This window comes from Anoplopoma fimbria, chromosome 18, assembly GCF_027596085.1.
Source record: "Anoplopoma fimbria isolate UVic2021 breed Golden Eagle Sablefish chromosome 18, Afim_UVic_2022, whole genome shotgun sequence".
Taxonomy (NCBI): Eukaryota; Metazoa; Chordata; class Actinopteri; order Perciformes; family Anoplopomatidae; genus Anoplopoma; species Anoplopoma fimbria.
Genome location: NC_072466.1, coordinates 6,565,519 through 6,574,756, shown reverse-complemented (window position 1 = coordinate 6,574,756; position 9,238 = coordinate 6,565,519).

The window sequence follows — 9,238 nt, the reverse complement described above, 5'->3', positions numbered from 1 at the left end:
GTACAATTGTGCAGTAGTATCATAATAATCTGCCTTACGTAGCAAAAGTAACAATATTCCCCGTTCAATGTAATATATATAATTTGATCATTGATATTGATGCATAAACATGAAAGCAGCACTGTTCTATTTATTACGTTGGGTGGTTTGTTCTTTAGCAATGTGTCATCTTTTATATGTTCATATGTTAGAATTAACACAATCTAAATATGAATACATTCATGTTCAATTAAAATATAATGAAATTAAATCATAATGTTGAGCTTTCTGTTGTTTTGTTGTCTTGCTTTTGCTGCTTTGACTGTCAAAGCACTTTGTAAATAAAGTTATAACTAATATTAAGATAAGATAAGATAAGATAAGATAAGATAAGATAAGATAAGATAAGATAAGATAAGATAAGATAATCCTTTATTAGTCCCGCAGCGGGGAAATTTGCAGGATTACAGCAGCATAGAGTAAAGTGCACACAAGAGACATAGTAGAAGAAGACAAGATAAAAAATAAAATGAAATAAAAACAAGTATTATAAATAAGCAATAAAAAACTGTAAAAAAAATCCACAATAACTGAAATATTATATGTACAGACAAAAACTATTATAGCTATAATTGCACAGTGTATTGTATATTGTATTGCACGTGTCATGTGTCATGTGGTCTGCTGGGAGCAGAGCTGGTTGTGCAACCTGACAGCAGCTGGAAGGAAGGACCTGCGGTACCTCTCCTTTACATTATTATAATTAAATCATAAATTGACTAATCCTCAAATGGATTTTAAAGAACATAACAAGCTATCTGAAAAATACTTTTCAGGGAGTTGATTCTGTAAATTCCATGACACTATACATCATCATCTGCTCTGACCCTACTCAGAAAGATATTTTAATAGAAATGAATGAAAAACATCATCCTTAGAACAAGGCCATTTCTTTGTATTCCCTGATAGAGCCTGATAACAAGAGTGAAAGCCTCTTCAAGAACATACAGCTCAGATCTGAAGAGGAAATCACTTTACATAAGCTTATCATTCTCAGTGGAAATGTTAATGAAAATGGTCTTTTGATTTGCCAGAGCAAACACAGAATCCTTTCCAATACTTAAATGAACGGCAAATGAGCGCCGGTTTCATCCGGGTAATGGTTTGTTTGAAGACTGAGCAGCATCCAGAAAATGATTTAGCACAGAATTATAGTAAATAATTACTTTTATAATTGAGCTGTTTGGTTTGATTGTACAAACAAAATGAAACAAAGGGATGTAGCATGGGAAGCTAATTTGCATTTTTATACTGTAATTCTCACTATTGTATTACTCAGAATAGTTTGACATTTTGGCAAATACCAAAAATATTTGTTTGATGACAAGAACGATAATACCTGATACCACTCCCATGTTTATATGCCAACGAAGCCACTGCCAGAAGTTGTTAGCTTAGCTTAGCATAAAGACTAGTTACAGTGGTAAAAAGCTAGCATTACTTTTTAACCATTGTGTCTTCCTTTGTTTACTGAACAGCAAACAAAGCTTTCAAATGTTTCTCCCACCAATATCTCTCTCTTTCTGTTTACAGAGAAACGAGGTTCGGCATCCATTGTTGAGAATTCATTACTGGAATCAAAATGTAAATGGTATTCAATTTCATCAACAAGATAATGTAATGGGATAAGGGCTAATCTTTGAATAATTGACAAAAAAATACTGACACTCTCACACACAAACGCACACACACACAAACACACATACACACACCTGCCTTTAGATTCCCGGCAGTAAAAGACATGAATAATGGATCTTAGTTTTCCCTGGCCTGAGGGAGAAGCTTTTAAACATAATTTGTTGCTTTAATTTATTTACACAACCTGGCAACCCTGGCCCTCAGGCTACAGTAGGTGCACTACACAGCACTGAGGGACCCAGGGAGGGGTATGACACACATGTTCTCACAACTTGTGTGTTCTCACACAAACACAAAAGTACATATGACACACACACATCTTCACCAGGTATGACACATAATCTTGTTTGTCTTTTATGGAAAATCCATCTTTCACACATTCACAAAGAAACATGTTAGTGCTAAACAGGTAATGACGGTGCAGAGATTACAGATCATATAGCTTCCCATTGAGACCATTTATCTCAAAAAAGTATGTATTTCAAAACTTAATTTTAATATCCCAACTTTTCCCAATATCTATTCAACAGGTAGTGGAGTATTGAGTCGTTCCTTTTCAAATCAAGTGAAGTAGTTACATGTTGCTCAACATCAGTGATATATACATTCACACACTTTTACAGATGAACACTAGAATAATAATGATAATCTTTATTTATATCGCACATTTCATACAGACTATGTAGCTCAAAGTGCTGCACATAAGAAAAAAAAAGAAAAATAGATTAAAAAATAAAATAAATGAAAACAGACAACTCACATTTTAAAACTAAAAACTAAAAAATTCAACAATAATTAAATAAATTAATTTAAATGTATAGACGTAAAATAGTTTAAAGCATCCTTGAAACATTACAAGTTGGGATGGTTTGTGAATGGCCCAGGACAGGAATGCTCCACAGCAGAACATCACTGGTATCCATCTACTGAGTATTAGTGAAATCAGTGAGGTGAGGTGCCTGCGCAGAGCCCAAAGGATAATAAAAGACAACAGCCACCCCAACAACAGCCTGTTCAACCTGCTGCTGTCTGACAGAAGTATCCGTTGTCATACTATCAGAATACAGAGCAGCTTCTTTCCTCAAGCTTTATTACTGCTCAACTCATCTTCCGTACTCCACCATAAAAAAGATGGCTTTGCTTTTTCTTGTGTAGCATAAAGGTTCTTGCTTTGGTTGTGCAACCCTGTGCAGAATGACAATATTTCAACCCTGAATGCTCAAGTACACATCAACATGAGTTGATCCACAATATCTGAGATGTAAAACAAGCACAATTCTGATAACAAGATCAGACAAGTTAATGAGACTGCCACTAAAAGCCATTTGAGCTATGTACGTAGCATATACCCTGTAGCATGCAAGCTGCCACAAAAAAATGTCAGTATTTGTCAGTAAGAGAAAGATTTTATCCGGAATGGCAGATGCTCTTTCTCGGCAAGTGTCAGTTTTGATTACATGCAGTTTGCCAAATATCTAAAAAAGTGTTTTATATTAACTGTACAAAAATGGATGACATTTGTTAATACCTGCTATAAAATGCCGTCGGGGAAAAGTATGTATGACAGGATTATACTTGACATGTGAAGAGCAAAGAACAAGTTACACAACTCGGAAGCAAGCTGAACTAATGATCCAGCACACTTCCTCCTCCTCCTCTTCTTCTTCTTCTTCTGGGTTGCCAGATTTAGTTCTTAACCCGTCGCCCATGCTGACAAGATTAGACAGCAGCAGCTGTGGAGGGTTGGTTCGGATGGCGGTTCCAAACTGTCGCTACAGCAGGCTAACATATGTTCAATTTCAGTTTAATGTATCACAAAAAGTGTGTGTGTATGTGTGTGTGTGTGTGTGTGTGTGCGTGGCAGAGTCATGTCTGATCTCTGTGAACTCTCTAATAGACACCCAAGAACTAAACTATCGCTCTATGACGTGTTATTCTTGATTCTTCATCCTTGCATGTGCAGAAAATAACTATTTTACATCCAGGACAGATATCATGAAACCCCACATGGTTCTAGTTATGTTTTGATTTCAGACAGCAGCCTTAATATCTTCCGTCCTGAAATCTCAAAACAGATTACAGTTTCAGCCGTGCCACCAAATCTTTGATTACATTCATCCCATGGTGAGTTTCATGTTGCCAAAAGTCCAGAGTGTGTTTACAGCACTCTCTCATGTTGCCTATGATCCAGCTGAGCAATGATCATAATCACAGTAAGCTGTTTACTGTACATGCTTCATCAGATCCACAACATTAACAATTATTGAAACCATAATATAAATAAAACACTAAGCACAAAAGCCAACATTTGGTTGGATAATGAGTTTGAGCCTTATATCACACTGCTGCTACTGTTATTATTGTCCCAGTAGGATTTTGGGAGCATTTAAAAACTGGATATGGCCTTAAACAGGTTATTGCAAATGTTAAGCCCTTAAATATTATTCATGAAATCCAGATTTCTATTTTAATATTGACATTAAAGTGAATGCACCAATAGTCCTTTGTGCACTTACAAAGACCTCTGATTTTTTTAATGCAATATAAGGCGAATTAAGGTGTAACTTGTCAAATACGCACCTTCATAGCTCAAATTGCAATATATCTGCAATCAGCACAGCATAGGAAAGCAGTGAATATAACTCTGGATAACTTAATTAAATGAGCTAAACTGAATATTACTCCTTGTATTTCATTGTAATTTTCCTGCCAACAATCCTCGTGCTATATCCATAGTATCGGGATCCATTTTAATCTTCTCAGCTGAATTTAATGTCATGGTTCAATCTTATTAAAAGCGCAACATGCATGTTATTCTCTAGCTTCCCAGAAATGGAATAATAAGACAGATATTGTCAAACTATTTAGCATTACACACACAAACAAATTCAATTCGGCTCCCCATACAACTCCGCGTAACCGAGTGTTTGTCTGTGAAATGAGAAGGATATTAAATTTCCTCGTGAGGTTTGTCAACTTGAGAGCGCTTTCCCTGTCACCGTGCCCGCGAAAAGGTAATCTGTTTCTCCATGCTGCTGTCGTGATCAAAGGGATCACACTCCCATGACTATCACACGCCACAACCCACTAAGACACATGCACCTGACTCGTATGTGCACACACACACACACACACACACACACACACACACACACACACACACACACACACACACGCACACACACACACACACACACACACACCGACATGCACTCCTAGAGGCGTACACATCCCAAACACACGTTGACTTTCAACAGAAACACAACGACTTACATTCACACACACAAAGCAAATCTCACTACCGCTTGATGTTGTGTGTTTTCTTTAAGAAGCTTGGCTCATGCTGTGAAAATGGCACACACATACAGCAGTAAATCAGACACATTTGAGCACACTCTCACGCACCAATACTCAAAGCAGCAGCACAGCAGAATCCAACAAGAGAGTGAATGATCAGTCGAAGCTCCCACGGCATTTGGGACGGAGAGAGAAGATGTTTCATTTTCCAACATGTTTTTGAAAACCATCCCACGTCTGATACAGTACAGATGAGACATGTGGTGGCAGCCACATGAAGACTTGTAACTCTGATGCTGCTTTTAATTTTTCCTTTTACTTGAAATGAATGAAGACGTGACTCCAATATGTTTTCAAAAATGTGCAGAGCTGACATGTTCAGTATTTTCACAAATGCAGGGTTTGTTTTGAAGGCAGGAGGACTTTATTCACCAGAGAGGCATTTCTACAATCTGAAGTTGGCAGAAAATATGAGACGGATACAGAATGTGATTGTTTGTAAGCGGGTTGTTTCATGGATGTTTTCTACCGGCAAAGAGGCCGATTTTTGGTCCTAAAGATGTACCAGTTAATCATAGATGTGCTGCTGCAGGTTTGCAGTCGACACCATCCAATGTACCCCCCCTCTCCCTCCTTCCCTCGCAAGGGACTCTACCCAACCCTCCTTTCATGCTTTAGTCATCCCGCCTAGGCTGCTGCAACATCCCTTCTGGCTCCGCTCCCAAAGCACTCTTTAGCCCTTACGTCCAGAATTCTCCCGCATCCCGACACACACACATAAACACACACAAACACACACACACAAACACACAAACACAGGTCCCACAGTCCCTGCCTGCACTGGGCTGTTTGCATCGAATACAAAACTCTTCTGCTCAAACCCTCCGGGTCGCAGTCTAGTCGCACACGTCGGCCTGTGATCTGCATTCTGTCGTTAGCTGCCACTTAGCTTCACTCTCCCTGCGGCAGGCTGGTTATCGCTCACCCTCCACTGCTCCCCTCCTCCTCCTCCTCCTCCTCTTCCTCTTCCTCCTCCTCCCCTTAAAGGTGGAATAACTTCACTACAGTCAGATGAGCAGAGTCACTCTCTTTCCATCATAACCTCAAAGCCTTTCTCGTTGATACAAATATCACATGACCTCTGACCTACATTTGATTTATTTGTATATATTTATATATTTACAATTGGGGCATTTTTGATTCTCTTCTGGATTGAGAGAGAGAGAGAGAGAGAGAGAGAGAGAGAGAGAGAGAGAGAGAGAGAGAGAGAGAGAGAGAGATATTTGGATAAGGGGATTGTGTTCAGGGTGGTTTACTTGTAAAAGAGAGAAAATGGCCCTGACAGGTATAAGACTGAAGGCTTTTTAACTCTCTGTCCTGTCCTTACTCCTTTGGTGACTTCAATCAAGAGAGAAAAAAGAGGCTTTCCTCATGAGAGAAGGTGAGCGGATGCTGCAAGATGAGCGAGCATCAGAGGGAACGATGGAAAAGCATGAGAAAGAGCCAGATGAGAGAAAAAGTATGATAAATACCGCAGGCACAGCTAAAGTTTGACGTATTTCATGTAGAAGAATTGTATTTAAAAACATCACAAAGCATCCGTAAACTGTCAGCAGGCTTTTATTGTGAAATTTCAACTCCATGAATTATTCAAAATTGAAGTGATTTATGTTGCAAATCTTTTATCTTATGATAACTCATGTAAGGAATCCTTTAGCGATCCTCTGATCAGTGGTGTTAGCATGTAGCTCAAAGCACTCTCCACAGATATATTTAATTATTTGAATAAGAGACCGAATGAATAATTGAACATAATTAAAAGGTATTACTGTATTGTGTTTCGCCGTGTGAACAGAGTGACAATGAGCCACCAGTGTTGCTCTGCTGTTGCCTAATCCACCTCCCCGTTCAGCCTCGACTCAGTAAGTGACGGGAGGCAGTTGCTATTTAATCAAAAAAAGTGTCACATTAATTCAGACAAATTCAAGCAATCTAGTTTTCTAATAAAGCTGTCATATTTGCATCCGGTGACTTACACTCACCATCGTTTTAGATTAATTCCTGTCACAATCTTTAGATTTATGAATGCATAATAACTGAGGGGCAATGTCTGTGACTGTGAGCAAGAGAGTGTGTGTGTGTGTGTGTGTGTGTGTGTGTGTGTGTGTGTGTGTGTGTGTGTGTGTGTGTGTGTGTGTGTGTGTGTGTGTGTGTGTGTGTGTGTGTGTGTGCAGGAATTTGAGTCGACAAAGCCCTGACTTTTAATCTAACATGTTGCCTGTGCCTCGGCGAGAGAAAATCACATTTTGCGATAATTGAGCGTGTTAAGAGGGAAAGATGAGACTCGGTGTGAAGGAGCGTGAAGTTGCATCATTGCTTCCCTGTTTTTACAGCTGCGTCTCATCTCTCCTTATCTCACTGCAGTTCATATCAAAGGATCCAAATGCATGAGTGTGTCTTCTTCTTCTTCTTCTTCTTCTTCTTCTTCTTCTTCTTCTTCTTCTTCTTCTTCTTCTTCTTCTTCTTCTTCTTCTTCTTCTTCTTCTTCTTCTTCTTCTTCTTCTACTGCTTCTTCTTCTTCATCTTCTTCTTCTTCTTCTTCTTCTACTTCTTCTTCTTCTTCTACTGCTTCTTCTTCTTCATCTTCTTCTTCTTCTTCTTCTACTACTTCTTCTGCTTCTTCTTCTGCTGCTTCTTCTTATACTTCTTCTTCTTCCTCTTTTTCTTCTTCTTCTTCTTCTTCTTCTTTTCTTCTTCTTCTTCTTCTTCTTCTTTTTCTTCTTCTTCTTCTTCTTCTTCTTCTTCTTCTTCTTCTTCTTCTTCTACCTCTTCTGTTTTCTGTCATTGTTGCTGGATAGATTTGTCTTTTGTGGCATGCTGTGTGGTGAAATTGCAAGGTAATCCCTTAATTGCATAACTTTAGAGAATGGAAAAGTTATTCATAAAACACAGATTTTGTTTTGTATTTCTTTGGCTGCTGGAGTTTTATTTACCAAATTATATGGATTTTTTTTCAGTAAATAACAATTAAACAGAATTCCTGGGCTCAATATTGCATTTTATCTTCTATCCCTTCAGTTCCTGTTGTTCTGCTGTCTTGCAACTCGATTCCATCTCCATGAAGGAATATTATTAGATAAACATTTGTCTCCTCCACTTTGTCGTCTCAGGTGGCGTTGCCAAATGGCTTTATCTGCGACTGCCACAGAAAACCGCCCACACCTGTTACATTATTTGCCTCCACGCTGCTGTTTTCACTTCCCTGCTGTTGTGTAAAGTAACTGAAGTGCACACAAAGGACTTCACAATGTATAACATAATCTTGCTATCATGACTCAATCCAAACTAAACAACAGTCTGATTCTAAGCTCATGCACAAACACTTCTGCCGGTGTCTATTTGCTTTGTATTTACTTTTTGTGTGGCAGCATTCACAATCAACTCTGCGCAGTAGAATAGAAGATGGAGCAGGCGGAGGATATGATATTAACTGAACAAACAAAGAGTGATCCAAGAAGAAGACGGATATTCCAGTTTGTGTCACCTCACAGGAGTCATGGAGGATTTGACCCAATAGGAGTCTTGATTATGTTAATCAGGCACTAAACGGTGAAGCCCATGAGTACATTTACTAATTGTTGTGCCTTAATTGTAAAATTGCTGTCTTTGCATCACAACTTGTTGTTTTGTCTGATTGTTTTGAACAGCGTACCCATGCTTGTTCAATAGTGTTTTTATCATCTTAGAATTTTTTTTTTTTAATCTGCTCAAGCTGAAGTTTTAAAGACACGGAGACCATTTGACAAGGTTGTATCTCCTCATACTTTGAATATTGGACCCACCTTTTAACTCAAAAATCTATTCTTAACCTGTGACCACATCACTCCAGTTTAAGCCTCCAGTATGATTTAGAATTGGCTTTAAAGTCAGGATGGGTAATAATCTCCAAAAATGTTGATGATATTTTTGTTGAAATTGTCAAAACATCCTGACAGCGAACAATGAATGAAGAAAAATCCGGTATCTGTGGCTGTGGCAGGACTGTAATGAGTCCTACCTGCCTGCCTGCTCATTGTGTACATTCATAATAATAATTTGGTGAATTTCTTACAAGATTAATAAAATCTTGTAATTTCTTACAAGATTTAGCAACTTTTGGTACTAGTGCTGCTAGCTGCTCTCATTGGAAAACAGTAATCAACACTTTTGAAAACTCCTCAAGGCCTCACTCTTATTTCTGACCTGTTAGAAAACCATTCACGTC